An 11,257-nucleotide genomic window follows, 5' to 3' on the forward strand; every position below is an offset into this window, starting at 1 on the left:
TCTATCACCCATCAGAACCCAAAATATCAGCTTGTTTTGCTCCAATGTTTGTAAATGTAAAAATAGCACTGTATAGCCCAAAACATTGATAAAGATATACTTTTGGACGGTCAGTCAGTGCATGCATAGCTCTGTCTTAGAGCGGTTACACTTCTCCAGACCCATCCCACAGCTTTTTACAAAAACAGAGGCAGGGTTCAGCTTTTTTATTGATTCAACTGTGGACTGTCCCTTTAAAAAACCCAACAACCAATCAATACCAACGTCAATACAAATAGAATCCTACTTTCTGTCTAACATGAAGATTCACAGAATGAAAGAAAACATATATTACAATCAGTGTAAAGAGTCTGCTAGAAGTGGCCTTAGCTTGTTACACACTGACACTAGTCAATGTTAAGCTGGTCTTCCAGTAGTCATTTCAGCCACAGTCAGACTATTGTTCACAAGCGTGTGTGTTATGGTTGGAAATATGAGTCACCATTACTCTGGTACTAAAAGTGTTCTTGACCTAGTGGTGTAGAGTTGTAGACCAGTTGTGTAGTGGTGTAGACTTGTGGTGTATTGGAATGGATTCATAAAAGTATAGATCACTTTGTGGCAGCAGTGTCTGTGGGCCGGGGCTAGTTGTGGATCAATTTGTGGCAGGTTTCTCATCTTGGTCTAGTCACATGTGTTTGTGTATGTGGATCACTTTGTGGCATGCGTCTCATCTTGGTCTATTCGCGTTTGTGGATGTGGATCACTCTCTTGCAGTTGGGGCAGCGGTGTTCTACATCCTTACAGGAGTCAACACAGAATGGAATCCAAGAGCATGGCCAGCACCTAGAGAGAGAGAAGGGATTCAGTGTGTGTATCCATCTCTACAGTGTATGTGTGTTTGAGAGAAAAAACTGTTTGCCACATGTCTGCATATGGTGTGTGTGCTTGTATAACTCACAGGAAGCAGCAGAGGACTCCAAAGATGAGCCAGGTGAGCAGTCCAGTGGTGTGTGTGGTCTCTGTCAGAACCGGGACCTGACAGTGGGGACACATCATCTGGCCGGGTACGTCTCTTAGCAGCGGCTGCTGTATCACCACCTGGGTTACTGTAGGGAGAGGAGAATACTGGTTAGAACCAGATAGAACTGGTCAGAACCACCACCTGGGTTACTGCAGGGGGAGGAGAATACTGGTTAGAACGGGATAGAACTGGACAAAACCAATTAGGTCCCCCAAAAATTGGGTTCTTTGTTCTATATTTCCCGCCCCCTCAGAGGGTAGAGGATTAGAAGGGTTGCTAAGGCTGGGTGTTGCTATGACCAGGATATCCAGCCAATACCTTGTGTGACTACTATTTGGTTCTCGTTTTCCACGGTGTACTGTGAATAATAAAATAAGGAACCGATTGAGGTAGTTTGGTCAGAGAGTTAGGAGTTTTCTTCAGTGTGTGTGTGTGACTCACTGCCGGGGGCATTTGTAGGTTGTGCCATGCCCGTGCCGGGTTGGGGAGGTGGTGGGTACATGCCGGGTTGGGGAGGTGGTGGGTACATGCCGGGTTGGGGACCTGATCAATAAGGGATAAATAAATACATCAATACACTGTCATTTATCACAAACCCAGGGATACAGAGTGGTTGGCCAGCATTATGGGAACACAAACCCAGGGATACAGAGTGGTTGGCCAGCATTATGGGAACACAAACCCAGGGATACAGTGGTTGGCCAGCATTATGGGAACACAAACCCAGGGATACAGAGTGGTTGGCCAGCATTATGGGAACACAAACCCAGGGATACAGAGTGGTTGGCCAGCATTAACACAAACCCAGGGATACAGAGTGGTTGGCCAGCATTAACACAAACCCAGGGATACAGAGTGGTTGGCCAGCATTAACACAAACCCAGGGATACAGAGTGGTTGGCCAGCATTAACACAAACCCAGGGATACAGATTGGTTGGCCAGCATTAACACAAACCCAGGGATACAGAGTGGTTGGCCAGCATTAACACAAACCCAGGGATACAGAGTGGTTGGCCAGCATTATGGGAACACAAACCCAGGGATACAGAGTGGTTGGCCAGCATTATGGGAACACAAACCCAGGGATACAGAGTGGTTGGCCAGCATTATGGGGACACAGAGATACAGAGTGGTTGGCCAGCATTATGGGAACACAAACCCAGGGATACAGAGTGGTTGGCCAGCATTATGGGAACACAAACCCAGGGATACAGAGTGGTTGGCCAGCATTATGGGGACACAGAGATACAGAGTGGTTGGCCAGCATTATGGGAACACAAACCCAGGGATACAGAGTGGTTGGCCAGCATTATGGGAACACAAACCCAGGGATACAGAGTGGTTGGCCAGCATTATGGGGACACAGAGATACAGAGTGGTTGGCCAGCATTATGGGGACACAGGGATACAGAGTGGTTGGCCAGCATTATGGGAACACAAACCCAGGGATACAGAGTGGTTGGCCAGCGTTATGGGGACACCAACCCAGGGATACAGAGTGGTTGGCCAGCATTATGGGGACACCAACCCAGGGATACAGAGTGGTTGGCCAGCGTTATGGGAGCACAAACCCAGGGATACAGAGTGGTTGGCCAGCCCTTAACAATGATGTTCATGACATCTATGGCTATCATAACACACACTTCCAAAATGCTTAATGAAAACACTTTGAAGGGAGTTGCTGTCCAGGAAAATGTTTAATATACATAATACATAAAGAATAAGGTCTGGTTTGTTGAACACAGATGATACCTAGTCCTGGTCTGAAAAGCTCTTCAGAGGGTTCTCCTATGGGGATAGCCGTAGAACCCTTTCAAGTTCTCCACATCACCTTATTTTCTATGAGTGTCGGCTTTAACCGTCCCGAACAGTATCAGTGTAGGTCTGATATCTTACCTCCCTGGAAGCCAGGCTGAGGGGGTAGGCTGTTCCCCCCACTTCCCTGGTAGCCCGCTGGGAAGCCGGTGTAGGGGTAGCCGACACGTCCTGCGGGGGTCCATACTGGCTCTTCTCCATACTGTCTGGGGTGGGGTTGAGAGAGAGAGAGAGTGGAAGACAGTGAGCACAAACACATTGAGCACACCTTATGAAAATAACACATTTAGAAAACATATGTCTCTGCCCCTCACCTTCTCTCCCCCCTATAATACACAGTACAGTATGTAATCTGGAATCAGCTGTATTACACAGTACAGTATGTCATCTGGAATCAGCTATAATACACAGTACATGATCTATCTCTCTCACCTATCTTCTTTCACACACACACACCTTGTTCAAGCTGTTGCCTATAACATTGACACACCCTGTATTCAACCTGACAGGTTTGGTGACATTTCTTTAGGACAAATAACTAGATTGGTGACATTTCATTGGACAAAGACGGCCTGTAGCCTCTGAATAGTACAGGTCTATAACAACACCACAACTAATGAATGCCACACACCCACTAAATCTATCAGAATAACTCTGGTCTATGTTACTGGTGAATGATTAACAGTTAGAGTTAGATAGAAAACTTTTAAGTGTCAATCCACAATGACACATCAGTTAACAATACAAAATACAGAGGCCGCCTTTTCCTGCAGTCAATGTCCAGAAGTGCCCTCTGTGACCTCATGCCCTTTCCTGCAGTCAATGTCCAGAAGCGCCCTTTGTGACCTCATGGCCCTTGCCCAGTCATGTCCAGAAGCGCCCTCTGTGACCTTGGCCCTTTCCTGCAGTCAATGTCCAGAAGCGCCCTCTGTGACCTCATAGCCCTTTCCTGCAGGTAATGTCCAGAAGCATGGGTGGAATGTTTTTCATATTTTACATAATTGTATCATTTGTAAAAAAAATCTTTTTTTTTTTGCGACAAAAATCCAGTGTTTCTATGTCAAACAGTTTTGTTATGTTTCAGTCTTCTGTGATGTATATAAAGTGTAATATTGGGATGCAAACTCAGAACTGAATACGTTTCAACTCTATACCTGACATGGTACAGGTGTCTTCTTTTATAAGCCCATAACCATGTGTGTGAGGTGTATACTTTGAACTCACTGCAGTAAAGGTTCCAAGCCATATTATGGACCCCTCAGATAGTGTTGAGACACTAGTCAGTCACAGGCAAACACAGTACAGTATGTCATCTGGAATCAGCTATAAACAGTACAGTATGTCATCTGGAATCAGCTATGTCATACAGTATGTCATCTGGAATCAGCTATAATACACAGTACAATCTGGAATGAGTCATCTCATCTGGAATGAGCTATAATACACAGTACAGTATGTCATCTGGAATCAGCTATAATACACAGTACAGTATGTCATCTGGAATCAGCTATAATACACATACAGTATGTCATCACAGCTATAATACACAGTACATGTCATCTGAATCAGCTATAATACACAGTACAGTATGTCATCTGGAATCAGCTATAATACACAGTACAGTATGTCATCTGGAATCAGCTATAATGCACAGTACAGTATGTCATCTGGAATCAGTTATAATACACAGTACAGTATGTCATCTGGAATCAGCTATAATACACAGTACAGTATGTCATCTGGAATCAGCTATAATACACAGTACAGTATGTCATCTGGAATCAGCAGTACAGTATGTCATCTGGAATCAGCTATAATACACAGTACAGTATGTCATCTGGAATCAGCTATAATACACAGTACAGTATGTCATCTGGAATCAGCTGTATTACACAGTACAATATGTCATCTGGAATCAGCTATAATACACAGTGCAGTATGTCATCTGGAATCAGTTATAATACACACAGTACAGTATGTCATCTGGAATCAGCTGTATTACACAGTACAGTATGTCATCTGGAATCAGCTATAATACACAGTGCATGCAGTATGTCATCTGGAATCAGCTATAATACACAGTACAATATGTCATCTGGAATCAGCTATAATACACAGTACAGTATGTCATCTGGAATCAGCTGTAATACACAGTACAATATGTCATCTGGAATCAGCTATAATACACAGTGCATGCAGTATGTCATCTGGAATCAGTTATAATACACAGCACAGTCAGTCGTTAAAAACAAACTATTATAAGGAAATGCATAGATTATACTACAGTGCTGTACATACAGTGTATTCGGGAAGTATTCAGACCCCTTGACTTTTTCCACATTTATTTAAGTTACAGCCTTATTCTAAAATGGATTAAATAAATAAAAAATCCTCTGAAATCTACACACAATACAACATAATGACATCACAATACCCCATAATGACATCACAATACCCCATAATGACAAAGCAAAAACAGGTTCTTAAAAATGTTTGCAAATGTTTACAAAACAGAAATACCTTATTTACATAAGTATTCAGACCCTTTGCTATGAAATTTACTCTAAATTGAGCTCAGGTGTATCCTGTTTCCATTGATCATCTTTGAAATGTTTCTACAACTTGGAGTTCACCTGTGGTAAATTCAATTGATTGGACATGGTTTGGAAAGGCACACACCTGTCTAAATAAGGTTTCACAGTTGACAGTGCATGTCACAGCAAAACCAAGCCATGAGGACGAAGGAATTGTCCGTAGAGCTCCGAGACAGGATTGTGTCGAGGCACAGATCTGGGGAAGGGTACCAAAAATATGCAGCATTGAAGGTCCCCAAGAACACAGTGGCCTCCATCATTCTTAAATTAAATAAACTAAATAACAAAAAAATAAACAAATAAACAAAAAACTTAGTAACTCCGCCAGAGTCTTTTGGTTCACTTTTGCCGGTCCCAAGCCCGGGTAAAGGAGGGTTGGAATTGTGACATAAAAAAAAGAATGTTTTTTTACTTGCATTTTGTCTCTCCCACAACTTTATTCCTCTCTCCTACAGCGTCCATCACAATTACATGGCCAATTATGCAAAGACGTCATTTAGCGATTTCTAGCGACTTTTAGGACAGCCAATAGTCATTTAGCGATTTCTAGTGACTTTTAGGACAGCCAATAGTCATTTAGCGATTTCTAGCGACTTTTAGGACAGCCAATAGTCATTTAGCGATTTCTAGCAACTTTTAGGACAGGCAATAGTCATTTAGAGATTTCTAGCGACTTTTAGGACAGCCAATAGTTACTTTCCTTATTGAGGAGTTGGCAACACTGTTTGAACGTGCCTGTCTTTACAGAATCAGCGGTCGTGAGTAGATGAGCTTGTTTTGAGATCAAAGTGAGAGCTGCATGTAGCCACGTGTGCCCATTTGTTCATATCCTTTGCTAGTTAGTGAGTTATTAGCCCAGTTATAGATCAGTTGTAATCCTCAATGGAGGAGTGTTTGTTTCCTACAAGACACAACACGTGTGCATTTCTAGACTTCTTTGAAAAGTGATTCAGGTAAAGAGCTTTTTTGTGTTAAAGGGTCAGTGTTGTATTTGTCAGATTTTCTGTAATAATGGTATGGGAATAAAATGGTTTCTTGCATCAAACAACTCAACAACATTTTCAGTCGCTTCCTTGTCTGAAGGACAAGTGGATAAACAGGTTCATGTCAACAAGCCCTGAATGTTTTTTTTCAAACGTCTCATAGAATGTAGCCAACATTGAACACCACACATTGGCTGCTACTGTAGGTTGAATGATAGAACAGCTATTTCCATGTTAAAATATTATGGGATGCATTTTCCCCATTGTTTTTGATGGTAGGCCCCTCTGGTAGTCCTACATTATGATCAAATAGTAGTCTACTTGATCACTGTTAAAACCAGGGGCGCAACTTTGGTTTTAGAAGTGGGGGGGGGGACATAATTGTATCGTTCACTACTTTTAACTGGAGTCCTATGGGCCCTGGTCGACAGTAGTACACTACCCTATGGGCCCTGGTCGACAGTAGTACACTACCCTAAGGGCCCTGGTCAACAGTAGTACACTAGCCTATGGGCCCTGGTCAACAGTAGTACACTACCCTATGGGCCCTGGTCGACAGTAGTACACTACCCTATGGGCCCTGGTCGACAGTAGTACACTACCCTATGGGCCCTGGTCAACAGTAGTACACTACCCTATGGGCCCTGGTCAACAGTAGTACACTACCCTATGGGCCCTGTACAGGTACACTACCCTACACTACCCTATGGGCCCTGGTCAACAGTAGTACACTAGCCTATGGGCCCTGGTCAACTGTAGTACACTACCCTATGGGCCCTGGTCAACAGTAGTACTCACCCTATGGGCCCTGGTCTACAGTAGTACACTACCCTACACTACCCTATGGGCCCTGGTCAACAGTAGTACACTACCCTATGGGCCCTGGTCAACTGTAGTACACTACCCTATGGGCCCTGGTCAACAGTAGTACTCTACCCTATGGGCCCTGGTCAACAGTAGTATTCTACCCTATGGGCCCTGGTCCTACCCTATGGGCCTTGGTCAACAGTAGTATTCTACCCTATGGGCCCTGGTCAACAGTAGTACTCTACCCTATGGGCCCTGGTCAACAGTAGTACTCTACCCTATGGGCCCTGGTCAACTGTAGTACACTACCCTATGGGCCCTGGTCAACAGTAGTACTCTACCCTATGGGCCCTGGTCAACAGTAGGTTAATTAGAATTAAAGACACCCTATTCAGGAACCCTTAAATAAGTAGCTTCTCCTACTCCATTTATTGAGAAGTCATTGAATATAGATTTTTTCAGATTACTTCCTGAACTGAAGGATCTACCCGCATTGACCCCAAACCTGATTTACCCTATACCCATTTACCATTGGCAGGAACCATAACTCTACCCACCCTGGTCAGTAGTAAACATTTTCACAAGGTTTATTTTAATTTAAAACATCCCATTCAGGAACAGCTGGACTTTCCTCCTCCATTTATTGAGAATCATTGAATATAGATTTTATCAAATTCACTGAACTGAAGGATACAGTTTTCATTGTGACCTCTGTCTTTACTATACCCATTTACAGATTGTCTGTGGAACCACATCTCACAGAGCTGTCTGTCAGTTAAACATTTTAACAGATTTGTTTAATTTCCTTACACATCTAACAGAACTGTCTGGACTTTCCCCATTAATGATATCATGGTTTGGTTGGCTATCAAATTCACTGATGTGTAGTACATTTTCAGAGCTGTCTGTGTGTACACATCTAACAGAGCTGTCTGTGTGTACACATCTAACAGAGCTGTCTGTGTGTACACATCTAACAGAGCTGTCTGTGTGTACACATCTAACAGAGCTGTCTGTGTGTACACATCTAACAGAACTGTCTGTGTGTACACATCTAACAGAGCTGTCTGTGTGTACACATCTAACAGAGCTGTCTGTGTGTACACATCTAACAGAGCTGTCTGTGTGTATACATCTAACAGAGCTGTCTGTGTGTACACATCTAACAGAGCTGTCTGTGTGTACACATCTAACAGAGCTGTCTGTGTGTACACATCTAACAGAGCTGTCTGTGTGTACACATCTAACAGAGCTGTCAAACATTAGGCACCAAGACAGAGTTAGAAGGTAGGGTGACTGGTGCTGTGTTTTCTCTAAACTGATTTAAAAACACCCCTCTTCTAACAAGTCTTTTCTTTCTCACGTAGCAACACACACAAAACAAACACAGATATTCCTAGTCATACACACAACTCTTTCATATTTTATTATATCCTGCAAAGAAGCACTCTGAAACCCCCCAACTCAGAGCACCCTTTCCCAGCCACGAGCAGAGCAACAGCCCCTTACCTTTTTGGAGTCCTGGAGGAGACGAGGTATTGTGGACTGGAGTCCTGGAGGAGACGAGGTACTGTGGACTGGAGTCCTGGAGGAGACGAGGTACTGTGGACTGGAGTCCTGGAGGAGACGAGGTACTGTGGACTGGAGTCCGAGGTACTGTGGACTGGAGTCCTGGAGGAGACGAGGTACTGTGGACTGGAGTCCTGGGAGGAGACGAGGACTGTGGACTGGAGTCCTGAGGAGACGAGGACTGTGGAGAGTCCTGGAGGAGGTACTGTGGACTGGAGTCCTGACTGGAGAGGAGACGAGGTACTGTGGACTGGAGTCCTGGAGGAGACGAGGTACTGTGGACTGGAGTCCTGAGGAGACGAGGTACTGTGGACTCCTGGAGGAGACGAGGTACTGTGGACTGGAGTCCTGGAGGAGACGAGGTACTGTGGACTGGAGTCCTGGAGGAGACGAGGTACTGTGGACTGGAGTCCTGGAGGAGACGAGGTACTGTGGACTGGAGCCCTGGAGGAGACGAGGTACTGTGGACTGGAGTCCTGGAGGAGACGACTGTGTGGAGCTAAAGAATAGAGCTGCTACTCCAGACAGACAGTGAGAAAGTGAACCAGGTAGGAAATAGAGTGAGAACGAGCGCACACACAGAGGGGAGGAGTGAGGCAGATGAGGTAAAAACCTATTCAAACAGGAAATTCCACTCACACCAGGGGCATTTCCCAAATGACATTGAGCCCTGGTCAAATGTAGTGCACTACCGTATCTAGGGAGCATGGTGTCATTTGGGACACAGGCCTGAAGACTGATTCCCATCAATAGACCAGAGACCTCTGACTCACTAAAGGGTTTTAAAGTGAAGAGGTGGAGGGGTGTGAATATGTTGTGTGTGTGTGAGAGAGAGAGAAGGGAAATAGTGGCTGTGGTAAGTCACAGTGTTAAACGGTAATGTGTTATTGTTCCCGATTATCAACATTGCTGTGGTTGTTGGTGAGATGAGTAACTTTCAGTTAGACTATTAGAACGTAACGCAGACCAGACAGTCATTACTTTACTAACATTGGTCCATTGGTGTTAAAAAAGGTCATTAGAACACCTAACATAGGCCTATTTTCAGGTGAATACATTTTAGAAAAGTGTGTGTTCATCCATCCATCATTCGTTGTTTCCTGAGAATGTATACTGAAGAAAAATATAAACGTAACATGCAACAATTTCAACAGTTTTACTGAGTTACAGGAAATCAGTCAGTAAATCAGTCAATTGAAATAAATGTATTCGGCTCTAATCTATGGACTTCATATGACTGGGCAGGGGCGCAGCCATAGACGGGCCTGGAAGAGCATAGGACCACCTACTTGGGAGCCAGACCCAGCCAATCAGAATGATTTGTTCCCCCACAAAAGGGCTTTATTACAGACAGAAATAGTCCTCCGTTTCATCAGCTGTCTGGGTGGCTGGTCTCAGACGATCCTGGTGAAGAACCCAGTGTGGAGGTCCTGGTCTGGTCTGGTTATTCAACATTCTGCCATATTGTCTAAAACAATGTTGGAGGTGGCTTATGGTGGAGAAATTAACATTAAATTCTCTGGCAACAGCTCTGGTGAACATTCCTTCAGTCAGCATGCCAATTGCATGCTCCTCAACTTGAGACATCTGTGGCATTGCACACTTTAGAGTGGCCTCCCCCCACATACACTTGTATCCCTCCTCCGGCTTGGCTACTGCGGGTACCGTTCAGAGGAATGGCAGCCGGAGGAATGGCACTTCAAGCATTTCTCTACCCTTCACCAGGTGGTTACAGACTGAAACAACGCAAAGAGGATTCGCCATGAGTCCAAAACACTGTATCAAGAGACCGAGGCCGGGGACTCTGCACCCAAGCTGAGGGGACGCGGCACCTGGGAGAGAGACTGCAGCATATCCACTTCTGGAAGTCGGAGCTGCAGCGGCACATCGAGAAGCTGGTGGCCGAGACAGACCTCCTCCTGGGGCAGAAGAGGAGGCTGTTGAAGGCGCTGGACGCCACTGAGATCCCGTTCGCCATCGCCACGGATAACCTAACCTGTCGGGAATTGCGACCGCGTAGCGGAGGAGCTGCTGATGATACAAAAATAACATAGACTTGTCTTTGCTCTAGTTCACCTAAATACTTGTATCATTACTAAATGTTGCCTAGACGTTATTTCACTAGAAACCAATCTGAAAATAAGGTGATGGTTGTGTTTGTGTACCGCAGGAGGTGGAGTTAATCAGGAGCATCCAGGCTCTGTTGAAGAGAACGCTGAGTCAGGCTGTCAATCAAATCAAGTGAGTGTCACAATTAAACAACAAGGGGGTTTATTTATCAAAACTGGGATGATACAAAATACGACAAGCAAATAAACCAAAGTGCTTTAAAATATACCAAGGGCTAAATGACTTGAAAAACGAACTGTCCTATAAAGTATTAACGTTAAAAAGAACTACGCTATAACGTGCAGGAACAGAACGTACATAAACCAAAAAATCAACTCGCTGATGGGACGTTCCATTATAAGGAGAGTGGCCAGCT

At 44.5% G+C, this 11,257-nt stretch overlaps 1 protein-coding gene, 1 long non-coding RNA gene and 1 pseudogene across 49 annotated transcripts in view; 1 reads left to right on the forward strand and 2 right to left on the reverse strand.

The window, feature by feature from the left end:
* LOC127925353 (lipopolysaccharide-induced tumor necrosis factor-alpha factor homolog) overlaps positions 1-3,258 on the reverse strand; it is a 38,867-nt gene extending 35,609 nt beyond the window's left edge. The window contains exon 1 of the mRNA XM_052510253.1: positions 3,134-3,258. The gene's annotated coding sequence lies outside the window, so the exon portion shown is untranslated. The remainder of the gene's footprint in view (positions 1-3,133) is intronic.
* LOC127925355 (uncharacterized) overlaps positions 1-9,420 on the forward strand; it is a 30,740-nt gene extending 21,320 nt beyond the window's left edge. For 4 of the 48 annotated variants that reach the window (XR_008120608.1, XR_008120625.1, XR_008120617.1 and 1 more), the window contains 2 exons: positions 8,771-8,834; positions 9,103-9,416. This is a non-coding gene — a long non-coding RNA (uncharacterized LOC127925355). Of the gene's footprint in view, positions 1-8,738; positions 8,835-8,856; positions 8,889-9,012; positions 9,045-9,102 lie in introns of all 48 variants that reach the window. The other 44 variants (XR_008120629.1, XR_008120631.1, XR_008120638.1 and 41 more) reach the window with 33 other exon arrangements.
* On the reverse strand, positions 192-8,844 carry LOC127925354 (lipopolysaccharide-induced tumor necrosis factor-alpha factor homolog; annotated as a pseudogene).
* Positions 9,421-11,257: the final 1,837 nt, after the last annotated feature.

Source organism: Oncorhynchus keta, unplaced genomic scaffold (assembly GCF_023373465.1).
Source record: "Oncorhynchus keta strain PuntledgeMale-10-30-2019 unplaced genomic scaffold, Oket_V2 Un_contig_5483_pilon_pilon, whole genome shotgun sequence".
Taxonomy (NCBI): Eukaryota; Metazoa; Chordata; class Actinopteri; order Salmoniformes; family Salmonidae; genus Oncorhynchus; species Oncorhynchus keta.